This window comes from Pongo abelii, chromosome 19 (genome assembly GCF_028885655.2).
Source record: "Pongo abelii isolate AG06213 chromosome 19, NHGRI_mPonAbe1-v2.0_pri, whole genome shotgun sequence".
NCBI lineage: Eukaryota > Metazoa > Chordata > Mammalia > Primates > Hominidae > Pongo > Pongo abelii.
In genome coordinates, this window is record NC_072004.2 from 40,193,447 (window position 1) to 40,211,288 (window position 17,842).

The following is a 17,842-nucleotide window of genomic DNA, read 5'->3' on the forward strand; positions in this document are numbered from 1 at the left end:
TCACACACTTGAACGTTCCTTTTGATAGAAGAGGTTGGAAACACTCCTTCAGTACAATCTGCAAGTGTTTATTCGGAGCGCTTGGGGGCCTATGTTGGAAAAGGAAATATCTCCACATAAAAACTAGACAGCAGCACTCTCAGAAACTACTTTGTGATGAGTGTATTCTACTCACAGACTTGAACTTTCCTTTTGATGGAACTGTTCTGAAACACTCCTTTTGTAGAATCTGCAAGTGTTTATTGGGAGCCCTTTGAGGCTTACGCTGGAAAAGGATATATCTTCACATTAACACTAGACAGCAGCATTGTCAGAAACCTCTTTGAGATGAGTGCATTCAACTCACAGACTTGATCGTTCCCTTTGTTAGAACAGTTTTGGAACACTCCTTTTGTAGAATCTTCAAGGGTTTATTCGGAGCCCTTTGAGGCTTATGCTGGAAAAGGTTATATCTTCACATAAAAACTAGACAGAAGCTTTCTCAGAAACTTCTTTGTAAACAGTGCATTCGACTCACAGATTTGAACCTACCAATCGATAGAGAAGTTTCGAAAAACCCTTTTTATAGGATCTGCAAGTGAATATTTGGAGAGATTTGAGGCATATGCTTTAAATGGAAACATCTTCACTTGAAAACTAGACAGAAGCATTCTCAGAAACGTCTTCGTGATGAGTGCATTCAACTCACAGGCTTGAAGCTTCCTTTTGAAAGAGCAGTTTTCGAACACTGTTCTGTAAGATCTGCAAGTGGATATATGGAGCGCTTTGAGGCCTATGCTGGAAAAGGAAATATCCTCACATAAAAACTGGACAGAAGCATTCTCAGAAACTTCTTTGTAAACAGTGCATTCAACTCACAGATTTGAACCTACCAATCGATAGAGAAGTTTCGAAACACCCTTTTTATAGGATCTGCAAGTGAATATTTGGAGAGATTTGAGGCCTATGCTTTAAATGGAAACATCTCCACATGAAAACTAGACAGAAGCATTCTCAGAAACGTCTTCATGATGAGTGCATTCAACTCACAGGTTTGAAGCTTCCTTTTGAAAGAGCAGTTTTGGAACACTCTTCTGTAAGATCTGCAAGTGGATATATGGAGCGCTTTGAGGCCTATGCTGGAAAAGGAAATATCCTCACATAAAAACTGGACAGAAGCATTCTCAGAAACTTCTTTGTGATGTGGGCGTTGAACTCACGGAGTCGAAACTTTCTTTGGATAGAGAAGTTTTGAAACGCTCTTTTAGTAGAATCTTCATGTGGATGGATGGAGTGCTTTGACGCCTATGCTGGAAAAGGAAATATCTTCACGTAGAAACTAGACAAAAGCATTCTCAGAAAGTTCCCTGTGCTTTGTGCATTCAACTCACAGAGTTCTACCTGCCTTTGGATAGAGCAGTTCTGAAACCCTCTTTTTGTAGAATCTGCAAGTGGATATTTGGAGCGCTTTGAGGCCTATGCTGCAAAAGGAAATATCATTGCATAAAAGCTAGATGGAAGCATTCTCAGAAACTTCTTTGTGATGAGTGCATTCAACTCACAGAGTTGAACCTTCCTTTTGATAGACCAGTTTTGAAACACTGTTTTTGTAGAATCCGCAAGTGGATATTTGGAGCTCCTTGAGGCTTATGCTGGAAAAGGAGATATCTTCATATGCAAACTAGACAGAAGGATTTTCAGAAACATCTATGTCATGTGGGGTTTGAACTCACAGTATTGAACATTCCTTTTCATGCAGCAGTTCTGCAACACCCTTTTTGTGGAAACTGCCAGTGGATATCTGGTGCCATTGCGGCATCTAGCGGAAAAGGAAATACATGCAGATGAAAACTGGGTAGAATCATTCTGAGAAACTGTTTTCTGATGACGGCATTCAACTCACAGACTTGAACCTTCGTTTTCAAAGAGCAGTTTTGAAACACTGTTTTCGAAGAATCCGCAAGTGGATATTTGGGGCGCTTTGGGTCCTATGCTGGGAAATGAAATCTCTTCACCTAAAAACTAGACAGGAGCCTTCTCAGAAACTTCTTCACGATATGTGCATTCAACTCACAGAGTTGAACCTTTCTTTTCACCGAGCAGTTTTGAAACACACTTTTCGTAAAATCTGTAAGTGGATATTTGAAGCGATTTCAGGCCTATGCTAGAAAAGGAAATATCTTCACACAAATACTAGACAGAAGCATTCTCAGAAACTTCTGTGCGATGAGTGCATTCAATTCACAGACTTGAACGTTCCTTTTGACGGAACAGTTTTGAAACACTCCTTTGGCAGGATCTGCAAGAGTTTATTTGGAGCGCTTTGAGGCCTATGTTGGAAAAGGAAATATCCTCACCTAAAAACTAGAGAGAAGCATTCTCAGAAACTTCTTTGTGGTGATTGCATTCTACTCACAGAGTTGAACCTTCCTTTTGATAGAACAGTTTCGAAACACTCTTTTTGTAGAATCTGCAAGTGGATATTTGGAGCGCTTTGAGGCCTATGCTGGGAAATGAAATATCTTCACCTGAAAACTAGACAGAAGCATTCTGAGAAACTTCTTTGTGATGAGTGCATTCAACTCACAGACTTGAACGTTCCTTTTGACAGAACAGTTTTGAAACACTAAGTTTGTAGCATCCGCAAGTGTTTATTCGGAGCACCTTGAGGCCTATGTTGGAAAAGGGAATATCTTCCCATAAAAACTAGAGAGAAGCCTTCTCAGAAACTTCTTTGTGATGAGTGCATTCAACTCACAGAGTTGAACCTACTAATTGACAGAGAAGTTTGGAAACACTCTGTTTGTAGAATCTGCAAGTGGATATTTGTTGCGCTTTGAGGCCTATGCTGGAAAAGGAAATATCTTCACATAAAAAGTAGACAGAAGCATTCTCAGAAAGTTCCCTGTGCTGAGTGCATTCAACTCACAGACTTGAACCTTCTTTTTGAAAGAGCAGTTTTGAAACACTCATTTTGTAAAATCTGCAGATGGATATTTGGAGCACTTTGAGGCCTATGCTGGGAAATGGAATATCTTCACCTAAAAACTAGACAGAAGCATTCTCAGAAAGTTCTTCTCGATGCGTGCATTCAACTCACAGAGTTGAACCTGTCTTTTGATAGAGCAGTGTGGAAACACTCTTTTTGTGAAATCTGCAAGTGGATATTTCCAGCGATTTGAGGCCTATGCAAGGAAAAGGAAATATCTTCACACAAAAACTAGACAGCAGCATTCTCAGAAACTTCTTTGTGAGGAGTGCATTCAACTCACACACTTGAACGTTCCTTTTGATAGAAGAGGTTGGAAACACTCCTTCAGTACAATCTGCAAGTGTTTATTCGGAGCGCTTTGGGGCCTATGTTGGAAAAGGAAATATCTCCACATAAAAACTAGACAGCAGCACTCTCAGAAACTACTTTGTGATGAGTGCATTCTACTCACAGACTTGAACTCTCCTTTTGATAGAACAGTTCTGAAACACTCCTTTTGTAGAATCTGCAAGTGTTTATTGGGAGCCCTTTGAGGCTTACGCTGGAAAAGGATATATCTTCACATTAACACTAGACAGCAGCATTGTCAGAAACCTCTTTGAGATGAGTGCATTCAACTCACAGACTTGAACGTTCCCTTTGTTAGAACAGTTTTGGAACACTCCTTTTGTAGAATCTTCAAGGGTTTATTCGGAGCCCTTTGAGGCTTATGCTGGAAAAGGTTACATCTTAACATAAAAACTAGACAGAAGCTTTCTCAGAAACTTCTTTGTAAACAGTGCATTCGACTCACAGATTTGAACCTACCAATCGATAGAGAAGTTTCGAAACACCCTTTTTATAGGATCTGCAAGGGAATATTTGGAGAGATTTGAGACCTATGCTTTAAATGGAAACATCTTCACATGAAAACTAGACAGAAGCATTCTCAGAAACGTCTTCGTGATGAGTGCATTCAACTCACAGGCTTGAAGCTTCCTTTTGAAAGAGCAGTTTTCGAACACTGTTCTGTAAGATCTACAAGTGGATATATGGAGCGCTTTGAGGCCTATGCTGGAAAAGGAAATATCCTCACATAAAAACTGGACAGAAGCATTCTCAGAAACTTCTTTGTAAACAGTGCATTCAACTCACAGATTTGAACCTACCAATCGATAGAGAAGTTTCGAAACACCCTTTTTATAGGATCTGCAAGTGAATATTTGGAGAGATTTGAGGCCTATGCTTTAAATGGAAACATCTCCACATGAAAACTAGACAGAAGCATTCTCAGAAACGTCTTCGTGATGAGTGCATTCAACTCACAGGCTTGAAGCTTCCTTTTGAAAGAGCAGTTTTGGAACACTCTTCTGTAAGATCTGCAAGTGGATATATGGAGCGCTTTGAGGCCTATGCTGGAAAAGGAAATATCCTCACATAAAAACTGGACAGAAGCATTCTCAGAAACTTCTTTGTGATGTGGGCGTTGAACTCACGGAGTCGAAACTTTCTTTGGATAGAGAAGTTTTGAAACGCTCTTTTAGTAGAATCTTCATGTGGATGGATGGAGTGCTTTGACGCCTATGCTGGAAAAGGAAATATCTTCACGTAGAAACTAGACAAAAGCATTCTCAGAAAGTTCCCTGTGCTTTGTGCATTCAACTCACAGAGTTCTACCTGCCTTTGGATAGAGCAGTTCTGAAACCCTCTATTTGTAGAATCTGCAAGTGGATATTTGGAGCGCTTTGAGGCCTATGCTGCAAAAGGAAATAACATTGCATAAAAGCTAGATGGAAGCATTCTCAGAAACTTCTTTGTCATGAGTGCATTCAACTCACAGAGTTGAACCTTCCTTTTGATTGACCAGTTTTGAAACACTGTTTTTGTAGTATCCGCAAGTGGATATTTGGAGCTCCTTGAGGCTTATGCTGGAAAAGGAGATATCTTCATATACAAACTAGACAGAAGCATTTTCAGAAACATCTATGTCATGTGGGGATTGAACTCATAGAGTTGAACGTTCCTTGTCATGGAGCAGTTCTGCAACACTCTTTTTGTGGAAACTGCCAGTGGATATATGGTGCCATTGCGGCATCTACCGGAAAAGGAAATACATGCAGATGAAAACTGGGTAGAATCATTCTGAGAAACTGTTTTCTGATGAGGGCATTCAACTCACAGACTTGAACCTTCGTTTTCAAAGAGCAGTTTTGAAACACTGTTTTCGTAGAATCCGCAAGTGGATATTTGGGGCGCTTTGAGTCCTATGCTGGGAAATGAAATCTCTTCACCTAAAAACTAGACAGAAGCCTTCTCAGAAACTTCTTCACGATATGTGCATTCAACTCACAGAGTTGAACCTTTCTTTTCACCGAGCAGTTTTGAAACACACTTTTGGTAAAATCTGCAAGTGGATATTTGGAGCGATTTCAGGCCTATGCTAGAAAAGGAAATATCTTCACACAAATACTAGACAGAAGCATTCTCAGAAACTTCTGTGTGATGAGTGCATTCAATTCACAGACTTGAACGTTCCTTTTGACGGAACAGTTTTGAAACACTCCTTTGGCAGGATCTGCAAGTGTTTATTTGGAGCGCTTTGAGGCCTATGTTGGAAAAGGAAATATCCTCACCAAAAAACTAGAGAGAAGCATTCTCAGAAACTTCTTTGTGGTGATTGCATTCTACTCACAGAGTTGAACCTTCCTTTTGATAGAACAGTTTCGAAACACTCTTTTTGTAGAATCTGCAAGTGGATATTTGGAGCGCTTTGAGGCCTATGCTGGGAAATGAAATATCTTCACCTGAAAACTAGACAGAAGCATTCTGAGAAACTTCTTTGTGATGAGTGCATTCAACTCACAGACTTGAACGTTCCTTTTGACAGAACAGTTCTGAAACACTAAGTTTCTAGCATTCGCAAGTGTTTATTCGGAGCACCTTGAGGCCTATGATGGAAAAGGGAATATCTTCCCATAAAAACTAGAGAGAAGCCTTCTCAGAAACTTCTTTGTGATGAGTGCATTCAACTCACAGAGTTGAACCTACTAATTGACAGAGAAGTTTGGAAACACTCTGTTTGTAGAATCTGCAAGTGGATATTTGTTGCGCTTTGAGGCCTATGCTGGAAAAGGAAATATCTTCACATAAAAACTAGACAGAAGCATTCTCAGAAACTTCCTTGTGCTGAGTGCATTCAACTCACAGACTTGAACCTTCTTTTTGAAAGAGCAGTTTTGAAACACTCTTTTTGTAAAATCTGCAGATGGATATTTGGAGCACTTTGAGGCCTATGCTGGGAAATGGAATATCTTCACCTAAAAACTAGACAGAAGCATTCTCAGAAAGTTCTTCTCGATGCGTGCATTCAACTCACAGAGTTGAACCTGTCTTTTGATGGAGTAGTGTGGAAACACTCTTTTTGTGAAATCTGCAAGTGGATATTTCCAGCGATTTGAGGCCTATGCAAGGAAAAGGAAATATCTTCACACAAAAACTAGACAGCAGCATTCTCAGAAACTTCTTTGTGAGGAGTGCATTCAACTCACACACTTGAACGTTCCTTTTGATAGAAGAGGTTGGAAACACTCCTTCAGTACAATCTGCAAGTGTTTATTCGGAGCGCTTTGGGGCCTATGTTGGAAAAGGAAATATCTCCACATAAAAACTAGACAGCAGCACTCTCAGAAACTACTTTGTGATGAGTGCATTCTACTCACAGACTTGAACTCTCCTTTTGATAGAACAGTTCTGAAACACTCCTTTTGTAGAATCTGCAAGTGTTTATTGGGAGCCCTTTGAGGCTTACGCTGGAAAAGGATATATCTTCACATTAACACTAGACAGCAGCATTGTCAGAAACCTCTTTGAGATGAGTGCATTCAACTCACAGACTTGAACGTTCCCTTTGTTAGAACAGTTTTGGAACACTCCTTTTGTAGAATCTTCAAGGGTTTATTCGGAGCCCTTTGAGGCTTATGCTGGAAAAGGTTATATCTTCACATAAAAACTAGACAGAAGCTTTCTCAGAAACTTCTTTGTAAACAGTGCATTCGACTCACAGATTTGAACCTACCAATCGATAGAGAAGTTTCGAAACACCCTTTTTATAGGATCTGCAAGTGAATATTTGGAGAGATTTGAGGCATATGCTTTAAATGGAAACATCTTCACTTGAAAACTAGACAGAAGCATTCTCAGAAACGTCTTCGTGATGAGTGCATTCAACTCACAGGCTTGAAGCTTCCTTTTGAAAAAGCAGTTTTCGAACACTGTTCTGTAAGATCTGCAAGTGGATATATGGAGCGCTTTGAGGCCTATGCTGGAAAAGGAAATATCCTCACATAAAAACTGGACAGAAGCATTCTCAGAAACTTCTTTGTAAACAGTGCATTCAACTCACAGATTTGAACCTACCAATCGATAGAGAAGTTTCGAAACACCCTTTTTATAGGATCTGCAAGTGAATATTTGGAGAGATTTGAGGCCTATGCTTTAAATGGAAACATCTCCACATGAAAACTAGACAGAAGCATTCTCAGAAACGTCTTCGTGATGAGTGCATTCAACTCACAGGTTTGAAGCTTCCTTTTGAAAGAGCAGTTTTGGAACACTCTTCTGTAAGATCTGCAAGTGGATATATGGAGCGCTTTGAGGCCTATGCTGGAAAAGGAAATATCCTCACATAAAAACTGGACAGAAGCATTCTCAGAAACTTCTTTGTGATGTGGGCGTTGAACTCACGGAGTCGAAACTTTCTTTGGATAGAGAAGTTTTGAAACGCTCTTTTAGTAGAATCTTCATGTGGATGGATGGAGTGCTTTGACGCCTATGCTGGAAAAGGAAATATCTTCACGTAGAAACTAGACAAAAGCATTCTCAGAAAGTTCCCTGTGCTTTGTGCATTCAACTCACAGAGTTCTACCTGCCTTTGGATAGAGCAGTTCTGAAACCCTCTTTTTGTAGAATCTGCAAGTGGATATTTGGAGCGCTTTGAGGCCTATGCTGCAAAAGGAAATATCATTGCATAAAAGCTAGATGGAAGCATTCTCAGAAACTTCTTTGTCATGAGTGCATTCAACTCACAGAGTTGAACCTTCCTTTTGATAGACCAGTTTTGAAACACTGTTTTTGTAGTATCCGGAAGTGGATATTTGGAGCTCCTTGAGGCTTATGCTGGAAAAGGAGATATCTTCATATACAAACTAGACAGAAGCATTTTCAGAAACATCTATGTCATGTGGGGATTGAACTCACAGTGTTGAACGTTCCTTTTCTTGGAGCAGTTCTGCAACACTCTTTTTGTGGAAACTGCCAGTGGATATATGGTGCCATTGCGGCATCTACCGGAAAAGGAAATACATGCAGATGAAAACTGGGTAGAATCATTCTGAGAAACTGTTTTCTGATGAGGGCATTCAACTCACAGACTTGAACCTTCGTTTTCAAAGAGCAGTTTTGAAACACTGTTTTCGTAGAATCCGCAAGTGGATATTTGGGGCGCTTGGAGTCCTATGCTGGGAAATGAAATCTCTTCACCTAAAAACTAGACAGAAGCCTTCTCAGAAACTTCTTCACGATATGTGCATTCAACTCACAGAGTTGAACCTTTCTTTTCACCGAGCAGTTTTGAAACACACTTTTGGGAAAATCTGCAAGTGGATATTTGGAGCGATTTCAGGCCTATGCTGGAAAAGGAAATATCTTCACACAAATACTAGACAGAAGCATTCTCAGAAACTTCTGTGTGATGAGTGCATTCAATTCACAGACTTGAACGTTCCTTTTGACGGAACAGTTTTGAAACACTCCTTTGGCAGGATCTGCAAGTGTTTATTTGGAGCGCTTTGAGGCCTATGTTGGAAAAGGAAGTATCCTCACTTAAAAACTAGAGAGAAGCATTCTCAGAAACTTCTTTGTGGTGATTGCATTCTACTCACAGAGTTGAACCTTCCTTTTGATAGAACAGTTTCGAAACACTCTTTTTGTAGAATCTGCAAGTGGATATTTGGAGCGCTTTGAGGCCTATGCTGGGAAATGAAATATTTTCACCTGAAAACTAGACAGAAGCATTCTGAGAAACTTCTTTGTGATGAGTGCATTCAACTCACAGACTTGAACGTTCCTTTTGACAGAACAGTTTTGAAACACTAAGTTTGTAGCATCCGCAAGTGTTTATTCGGAGCACCTTGAGGCCTATGTTGGAAAAGGGAATATCTTCCCATAAAAACTAGAGAGAAGTCTTCTCAGAAACTTCTTTGTGATGAGTGCATTCAACTCACAGAGTTGAACCTACTAATTGACAGAGAAGTTTGGAAACACTCTGTTTGTAGAATCTGCAAGTGGATATTTGTTGCGCTTTGAGGCCTATGCTGGAAAAGGAAATATCTTCACATAAAAACTAGACAGAAGCATTCTCAGAAACTTCCTTGTGCTGAGTGCATTCAACTCACAGACTTGAACCTTCTTTTTGAAAGAGCAGTTTTGAAACACTCTTTTTGTAAAATCTGCAGATGGATATTTGGAGCACTTTGAGGCCTATGCTGGGAAATGGAATATCTTCACCTAAAAACTAGACAGAAGCATTCTCAGAAAGTTCTTCTCGATGCGTGCATTCAACTTACAGAGTTGAACCTGTCTTTTGGTGGAGCAGTGTGGAAACACTCTTTTTGTGAAATCTGCAAGTGGATATTTCCAGCGATTTGAGGCCTATGCAAGGAAAAGGAAATATCTTCACACAAAAACTAGACAGCAGCATTCTCAGAAACTTCTTTGTGAGGAGTGCATTCAACTCACACACTTGAACGTTCCTTTTGATAGAAGAGGTTGGAAACACTCCTTCAGTACAATCTGCAAGTGTTTATTCGGAGCGCTTTGGGGCCTATGTTGGAAAAGGAAATATCTCCACATAAAAACTAGACAGCAGCACTCTCAGAAACTACTTTGTGATGAGTGCATTCTACTCACAGACTTGAACTTTCCTTTTGATAGAACAGTTCTGAAACACTCCTTTTGTAGAATCTGCAAGTGTTTATTGGGAGCCCTTTGAGGCTTACGCTGGAAAAGGATATATCTTCACATTAACACTAGACAGCAGCATTGTCAGAAACCTCTTTGAGATGAGTGCATTCAACTCACAGACTTGAACGTTCCCTTTGATAGAATAGTTTTGGAACACTCCTTTTGTAGAATCTTCAAGGGTTTATTCGGAGCCCTTTGAGGTTTATGCTGGAAAAGGTTATATCTTCACATAAAAACTAGACAGAAGCTTTCTCAGAAACTTCTTTGTAAACAGTGCATTCGGCTCACAGATTTGAACCTACCAATCGATAGAGAAGTTTCGAAACACCCTTTTTATAGGATCTGCAAGTGAATATTTGGAGAGATTTGAGGCCTATGCTTTAAATGGAAACATCTTCACATGAAAACTAGACAGAAGCATTCTCAGAAACGTCTTCGTGATGAGTGCATTCAACTCACAGGCTTGAAGCTTCCTTTTGAAAGAGCAGTTTTGGAACACTGTTCTGTAAGATCTGCAAGTGGATATATGGAGCGCCTTGAGGCCTATGCTGGAAAAGGAAATATCCTCACATAAAAACTGGACAGAAGCATTCTCAGAAACTTCTTTGTGATGTGGGCGTTGAACTCACGGAGTCGAACCTTTCTTTGGATAGAGAAGTTTTGAAACACTCTTTTAGTAGAATCTTCATGTGGATGGATGGAGTGCTTTGACGCCTATGCTGGAAAAGGAAATATCTTCACGTAGAAACTAGACAAAAGCATTCTCAGAAAGTTCCCTGTGCTTTGTGCATTCAACTCACAGAGTTCTACCTGCCTTTGGATAGAGCAGTTCTGAAACCCTCTTTTTGTAGAATCTGCAAGTGGATATTTGGAGCGCTTTGAGGCCTATGCTGCAAAAGGAAATATCATTGCATAAAAGCTAGATGGAAGCATTCTCAGAAACTTCTTCGTGATCAGTGCATTCAACTCACAGATTTGAACCTTCCTTTTGATAGAACAGTTTCGAAACACTCTTTTTGTAGAATCTGCAAGTGGATATTTGGAGCGCTTTGAGGCCTATGCTGGGAAATGAAATATCTTCACCTGAAAACTAGACAGATGCGTTCTGAGAAACTTCTTTGTGATGAGTGCATTCAACTCACAGACTTGAACGTTCGTTTTGACAGAACAGTTCTGAAACACTAAGTTTGTAGCATCCGCAAGTGTTTATTCGGAGCACCTTGAGGCCTATGTTGGAAAAGGGAATATCTTCCCATAAAAACTAGAGAGAAGCCTTCTCAGAAACTTCTTTGTGATGAGTGCATTCAACTCACAGAGTTGAACCTACTAATTGACAGAGAAGTTTGGAAACACTCTGTTTGTAGAATCTGCAAGTGGATATTTGTTGCGCTTTGAGGCCTATGCTGGAAAAGGAAATATCTTCACATAAAAATTAGACAGAAGCATTCTCAGAAACTTCCTTGTGCTGAGTGTATTCAACTCACAGACTTGAACCTTCTTTTTGAAAGAGCAGTTTTGAAACACTCTTTTTGTAAAATCTGCAGATGGATATTTGGAGCACTTTGAGGCCTATGCTGGGAAATGGAATATCTTCACCTAAAAACTAGACAGAAGCATTCTCAGAAAGTTCTTCTCGATGCGTGCATTCAACTCACAGAGTTGAACCTGTCTTTTGGTGGAGCAGTGTGGAAACACTCTTTTTGTGAAATCTGCAAGTGGATATTTCCAGCGATTTGAGGCCTATGCAAGGAAAAGGAAATATCTTCACACAAAAACTAGACAGCAGCATTCTCAGAAACTTCTTTGTGAGGAGTGCATTCAACTCACACACTTGAACGTTCCTTTTGATAGAAGAGGTTGGAAACACTCCTTCAGTACAATCTGCAAGTGTTTATTCGGAGCGCTTTGGGGCCTATGTTGGAAAAGGAAATATCTCCACATAAAAACTAGACAGCAGCACTCTCAGAAACTACTTTGTGATGAGTGCATTCTACTCACAGACTTGAACTCTCCTCTTGATAGAACAGTTCTGAAACACTCCTTTTGTAGAATCTGCAAGTGTTTATTGGGAGCCCTTTGAGGCTTACGCTGGAAAAGGATATATCTTCACATTAACACTAGACAGCAGCATTCTCAGAAACCTCTTTGAGATGAGTGCATTCAACTCACAGACTTGAACGTTCCCTTTGATAGAACAGTTTTGGAACACTCCTTTTGTAGAATCTTCAAGGGTTTATTCGGAGCCCTTTGAGGCTTATGCTGGAAAAGGTTATATCTTCACATAAAAACTAGACAGAAGCTTTCTCAGAAACTTCTTTGTAAACAGTGCATTCAACTCACAGATTTGAACCTACCAATCGATAGAGAAGTTTCGAAACACCCTTTTTATAGGATCTGCAAGTGAATATTTGGAGAGATTTGAGGCCTATGCTTTAAATGGAAACATCTCCACATGAAAACTAGACAGAAGCATTCTCAGAAACGTCTTCGTGATGAGTGCATTCAACTCACAGGCTTGAAGCTTCCTTTTGAAAGAGCAGTTTCGGAACACTGTTCTGTAAGATCTGCAAGTGGATATATGGAGCGCTTTGAGGCCTATGCTGGAAAAGGAAATATCCTCACATAAAAACTGGACAGAAGCATTCTCAGGAACTTCTTTGTGATGTGGGCGTTGAACTCACGGAGTCGAAACTTTCTTTGGATAGAGAAGTTTTGAAACACTCTTTTAGTAGAATCTTCATGTGGATGGATGGAGTGCTTTGACGCCTATGCTGGAAAATTAAATATCTTCACGTAGAAACTAGACAAAAGCATTCTCAGAAAGTTCCCTGTGCTTTGTGCATTCAACTCACAGAGTTCTACCTGCCTTTGGATAGAGCAGTTCTGAAACCCTCTTTTTGTAGAATCTGCAAGTGGATATTTGGAGCGCTTTGAGGCCTATGCTGCAAAAGGAAATATCATTGCATAAAAGCTAGATGGAAGCATTCTCAGAAACTTCTTTGTCATGAGTGCATTCAACTCACAGAGTTGAACCTTCCTTTTGATAGACCAGTTTTGAAACACTGTTTTTGTAGTATTCGCAAGTGGATATTTGGAGCTCCTTGAGGCTTATGCTGGAAAAGGAGATATCTTCATATACAAACTAGACAGAAGCATTTTCAGAAACATCTATGTCATGTGGGGATTGAACTCACAGAGTTGAACGTTCCTTTTCATGGAGCAGTTCTGCAACACTCTTTTTGTGGAAACTGCCAGTGGATATATGGTGCCATTGCGGCATCTACCGGAAAAGGAAATACATGCAGATGAAAACTGGGTAGAATCATTCTGAGAAACTGTTTTCTGATGAGGGTATTCAACTCACAGACTTGAACCTTCGTTTTCAAAGAGCAGTTTTGAAACACTGTTTTCGTAGAATCCGCAAGTGGATATTTGGGGCGCTTTGAGTCCTATGCTGGGAAATGAAATCTCTTCACCTAAAAACTAGACAGAAGCCTTCTCAGAAACTTCTTCACGATATGTGCATTCAACTCACAGAGTTGAACCTTTCTTTTCACCGAGCAGTTTTGAAACACACTTTTGGTAAAATCTGCAAGTGGATATTTGGAGCGATTTCAGGCCTATGCTAGAAAAGGAAATATCTTCACACAAATACTAGACAGAAGCATTCTCAGAAACTTCTGTGTGATGAGTGCATTCAATTCACAGACTTGAACGTTCCTTTTGACGGAACAGTTTTGAAACACTCCTTTGGCAGGATCTGCAAGTGTTTATTTGGAGCGCTTTGAGGCCTATGCTGGAAAAGGAAATATCCTCACCTAAAAACTAGAGAGAAGCATTCTCAGAAACTTCTTTGTGGTGATTGCATTCTACTCACAGAGTTGAACCTTCCTTTTGATAGAACAGTTTCGAAACACTCTTTTTGTAGAATCTGCAAGTGGATATTTGGAGCGCTTTGAGGCCTATGCTGGGAAATGAAATATCTTCACCTGAAAACTAGACAGAAGCATTCTGAGAAACTTCTTTGTGATGAGTGCATTCAACTCACAGACTTGAACGTTCCTTTTGACAGAACAGTTTTGAAACACTAAGTTTGTAGCATCCGCAAGTGTTTATTCGGAGCACCTTGAGGCCTATGTTGGAAAAGGGAATATCTTCCCATAAAAACTAGAGAGAAGCCTTCTCAGAAACTTCTTTGTGATGAGTGCATTCAACTCACAGAGTTGAACCTACTAATTGACAGAGAAGTTTGGAAACACTCTGTTTATAGAATCTGCAAGTGGATATTTGTTGCGCTTTGAGGCCTATGCTGGAAAAGAAAATATCTTCACATAAAAACTAGACAGAAGCATTCTCAGAAACTTCCTTGTGCTGAGTGCATTCAACTCACAGACTTGAACCTTCTTTTTGAAAGAGCAGTTTTGAAACACTCTTTTTGTAAAATCTGCAGATGGATATTTGGAGCACTTTGAGGCCTATGCTGGGAAATGGAATATCTTCACCTAAAAACTAGACAGAAGCATTCTCAGAAAGTTCTTCTCGATGCGTGCATTCAACTCACAGAGTTGAACCTGTCTTTTGATGGAGCAGTGTGGAAACACTCTTTTTGTGAAATCTGCAAGTGGATATTTCCAGCGATTTGAGGCCTATGCAAGGAAAAGGAAATATCTTCACACAAAAACTAGACAGCAGCATTCTCAGAAACTTCTTTGTGAGGAGTGCATTCAACTCACACACTTGAACGTTCCTTTTGATAGAAGAGGTTGGAAACACTCCTTCAGTACAATCTGCAAGTGTTTATTCGGAGCGCTTGGGGGCCTATGTTGGAAAAGGAAATATCTCCACATAAAAACTAGACAGCAGCACTCTCAGAAACTACTTTGTGATGAGTGCATTCTACTCACAGACTTGAACTTTCCTTTTGATAGAACAGTTCTGAAACACTCCTTTTGTAGAATCTGCAAGTGTTTATTGGGAGCCCTTTGAGGCTTACGCTGGAAAAGGATATATCTTCACATTAACACTAGACAGCAGCATTGTCAGAAACCTCTTTGAGATGAGTGCATTCAACTCACAGACTTGAACGTTCCCTTTGATAGAATAGTTTTGGAACACTCCTTTTGTAGAATCTTCAAGGGTTTATTCGGAGCCCTTTGAGGTTTATGCTGGAAAAGGTTATATCTTCACATAAAAACTAGACAGAAGCTTTCTCAGAAACTTCTTTGTAAACAGTGCATTCGACTCACAGATTTGAACCTACCAATCGATAGAGAAGTTTCGAAACACCCTTTTTATAGGATCTGCAAGTGAATATTTGGAGAGATTTGAGGCCTATGCTTTAAATGGAAACATCTTCACATGAAACCTAGACAGAAGCATTCTCAGAAACGTCTCCGTGATGAGTGCATTCAACTCACAGGCTTGAAGCTTCCTTTTGAAAGAGCAGTTTTGGAACACTCTTCTGTAAGATCTGCAAGTGGATATATGGAGCGCTTTGAGGCCTATGCTGGAAAAGGAAATATCCTCACATAAAAACTGGACAGAAGCATTCTCAGAAACTTCTTTGTGATGTGGGCGTTGAACTCACGGAGTCGAACCTTTCTTTGGATAGAGAAGTTTTGAAACACTCTTTTAGTAGAATCTTCATGTGGATGGATGGAGTGCTCTGACGCCTATGCTGGAAAAGGAAATATCTTCACGTAGAAACTAGACAAAAGCATTCTCAGAAAGTTCCCTGTGCTTTGTGCATTCAACTCACAGAGTTCTACCTGCCTTTGGATAGAGCAGTTCTGAAACCCTCTTTTTGTAGAATCTGCAAGTGGATATTTGGAGCGCTTTGAGGCCTATGCTGCAAAAGGAAATATCATTGCATAAAAGCTAGATGGAAGCATTCTCAGAAACTTCTTTGTGATCAGTGCATTCAACTCACAGATTTGAACCTTCCTTTTGATAGAACAGTTTCGAAACACTCTTTTTGTAGAATCTGCAAGTGGATATTTGGAGCGCTTTGAGGCCTATGCTGGGAAATGAAATATCTTCACCTGAAAACTAGACAGATGCGTTCTGAGAAACTTCTTTGTGATGAGTGCATTCAACTCACAGACTTGAACGTTCGTTTTGACAGAACAGTTCTGAAACACTAAGTTTGTAGCATCCGCAAGTGTTTATTCGGAGCACCTTGAGGCCTATGTTGGAAAAGGGAATATCTTCCCATAAAAACTAGAGAGAAGCCTTCTCAGAAACTTCTTTGTGATGAGTGCATTCAACTCACAGAGTTGAACCTACTAATTGACAGAGAAGTTTGGAAACACTCTGTTTGTAGAATCTGCAAGTGGATATTTGTTGCGCTTTGAGGCCTATGCTGGAAAAGGAAATATCTTCACATAAAAACTAGACAGAAGCATTCTCAGAAACTTCCTTGTGCTGAGTGTATTCAACTCACAGACTTGAACCTTCTTTTTGAAAGAGCAGTTTTGAAACACTCTTTTTGTAAAATCTGCAGATGGATATTTGGAGCACTTTGAGGCCTATGCTGGGAAATGGAATATCTTCACCTAAAAACTAGACAGAAGCATTCTCAGAAAGTTCTTCTCGATGCGTGCATTCAACTCACAGAGTTGAACCTGTCTTTTGGTGGAGCAGTGTGGAAACACTCTTTTTGTGAAATCTGCAAGTGGATATTTCCAGCGATTTGAGGCCTATGCAAGGAAAAGGAAATATCTTCACACAAAAACTAGACAGCAGCATTCTCAGAAACTTCTTTGTGAGGAGTGCATTCAACTCACACACTTGAACGTTCCTTTTGATAGAAGAGGTTGGAAACACTCCTTCAGTACAATCTGCAAGTGTTTATTCGGAGCGCTTTGGGGCCTATGTTGGAAAAGGAAATATCTCCACATAAAAACTAGACAGCAGCACTCTCAGAAACTACTTTGTGATGAGTGCATTCTACTCACAGACTTGAACTCTCCTTTTGATAGAACAGTTCTGAAACACTCCTTTTGTAGAATCTGCAAGTGTTTATTGGGAGCCCTTTGAGGCTTACGCTGGAAAAGGATATATCTTCACATTAACACTAGACAGCAGCGTTCTCAGAAACCTCTTTGAGATGAGTGCATTCAACTCACAGACTTGAACGTTCCCTTTGATAGAACAGTTTTGGAACACTCCTTTTGTAGAATCTTCAAGGGTTTATTCGGAGCCCTTTGAGGCTTATGCTGGAAAAGGTTATATCTTCACATAAAAACTAGACAGAAGCTTTCTCAGAAACTTCTTTGTAAACAGTGCATTCAACTCACAGATTTGAACCTACCAATCGATAGAGAAGTTTCGAAACACCCTTTTTATAGGATCTGCAAGTGAATATTTGGAGAGATTTGAGGCCTATGCTTTAAATGGAAACATCTCCACATGAAAACTAGACAGAAGCATTCTCAGAAACGTCTTCGTGATGAGTGCATTCAACTCACAGGCTTGAAGCTTCCTTTTGAAAGAGCAGTTTCGGAACACTGTTCTGTAAGATCTGCAAGTGGATATATGGAGCGCTTTGAGGCCTATGCTGGAAAAGGAAATATCCTCACATAAAAACTGGACAGAAGCATTCTCAGGAACTTCTTTGTGATGTGGGCGTTGAACTCACGGAGTCGAAACTTTCTTTGGATAGAGAAGTTTTGAAACACTCTTTTAGTAGAATCTTCATGTGGATGGATGGAGTGCTTTGACGCCTATGCTGGAAAATTAAATATCTTCACGTAGAAACTAGACAAAAGCATTCTCAGAAAGTTCCCTGTGCTTTGTGCATTCAACTCACAGAGTTCTACCTGCCTTTGGATAGAGCAGTTCTGAAACCCTCTTTTTGTAGAATCTGCAAGT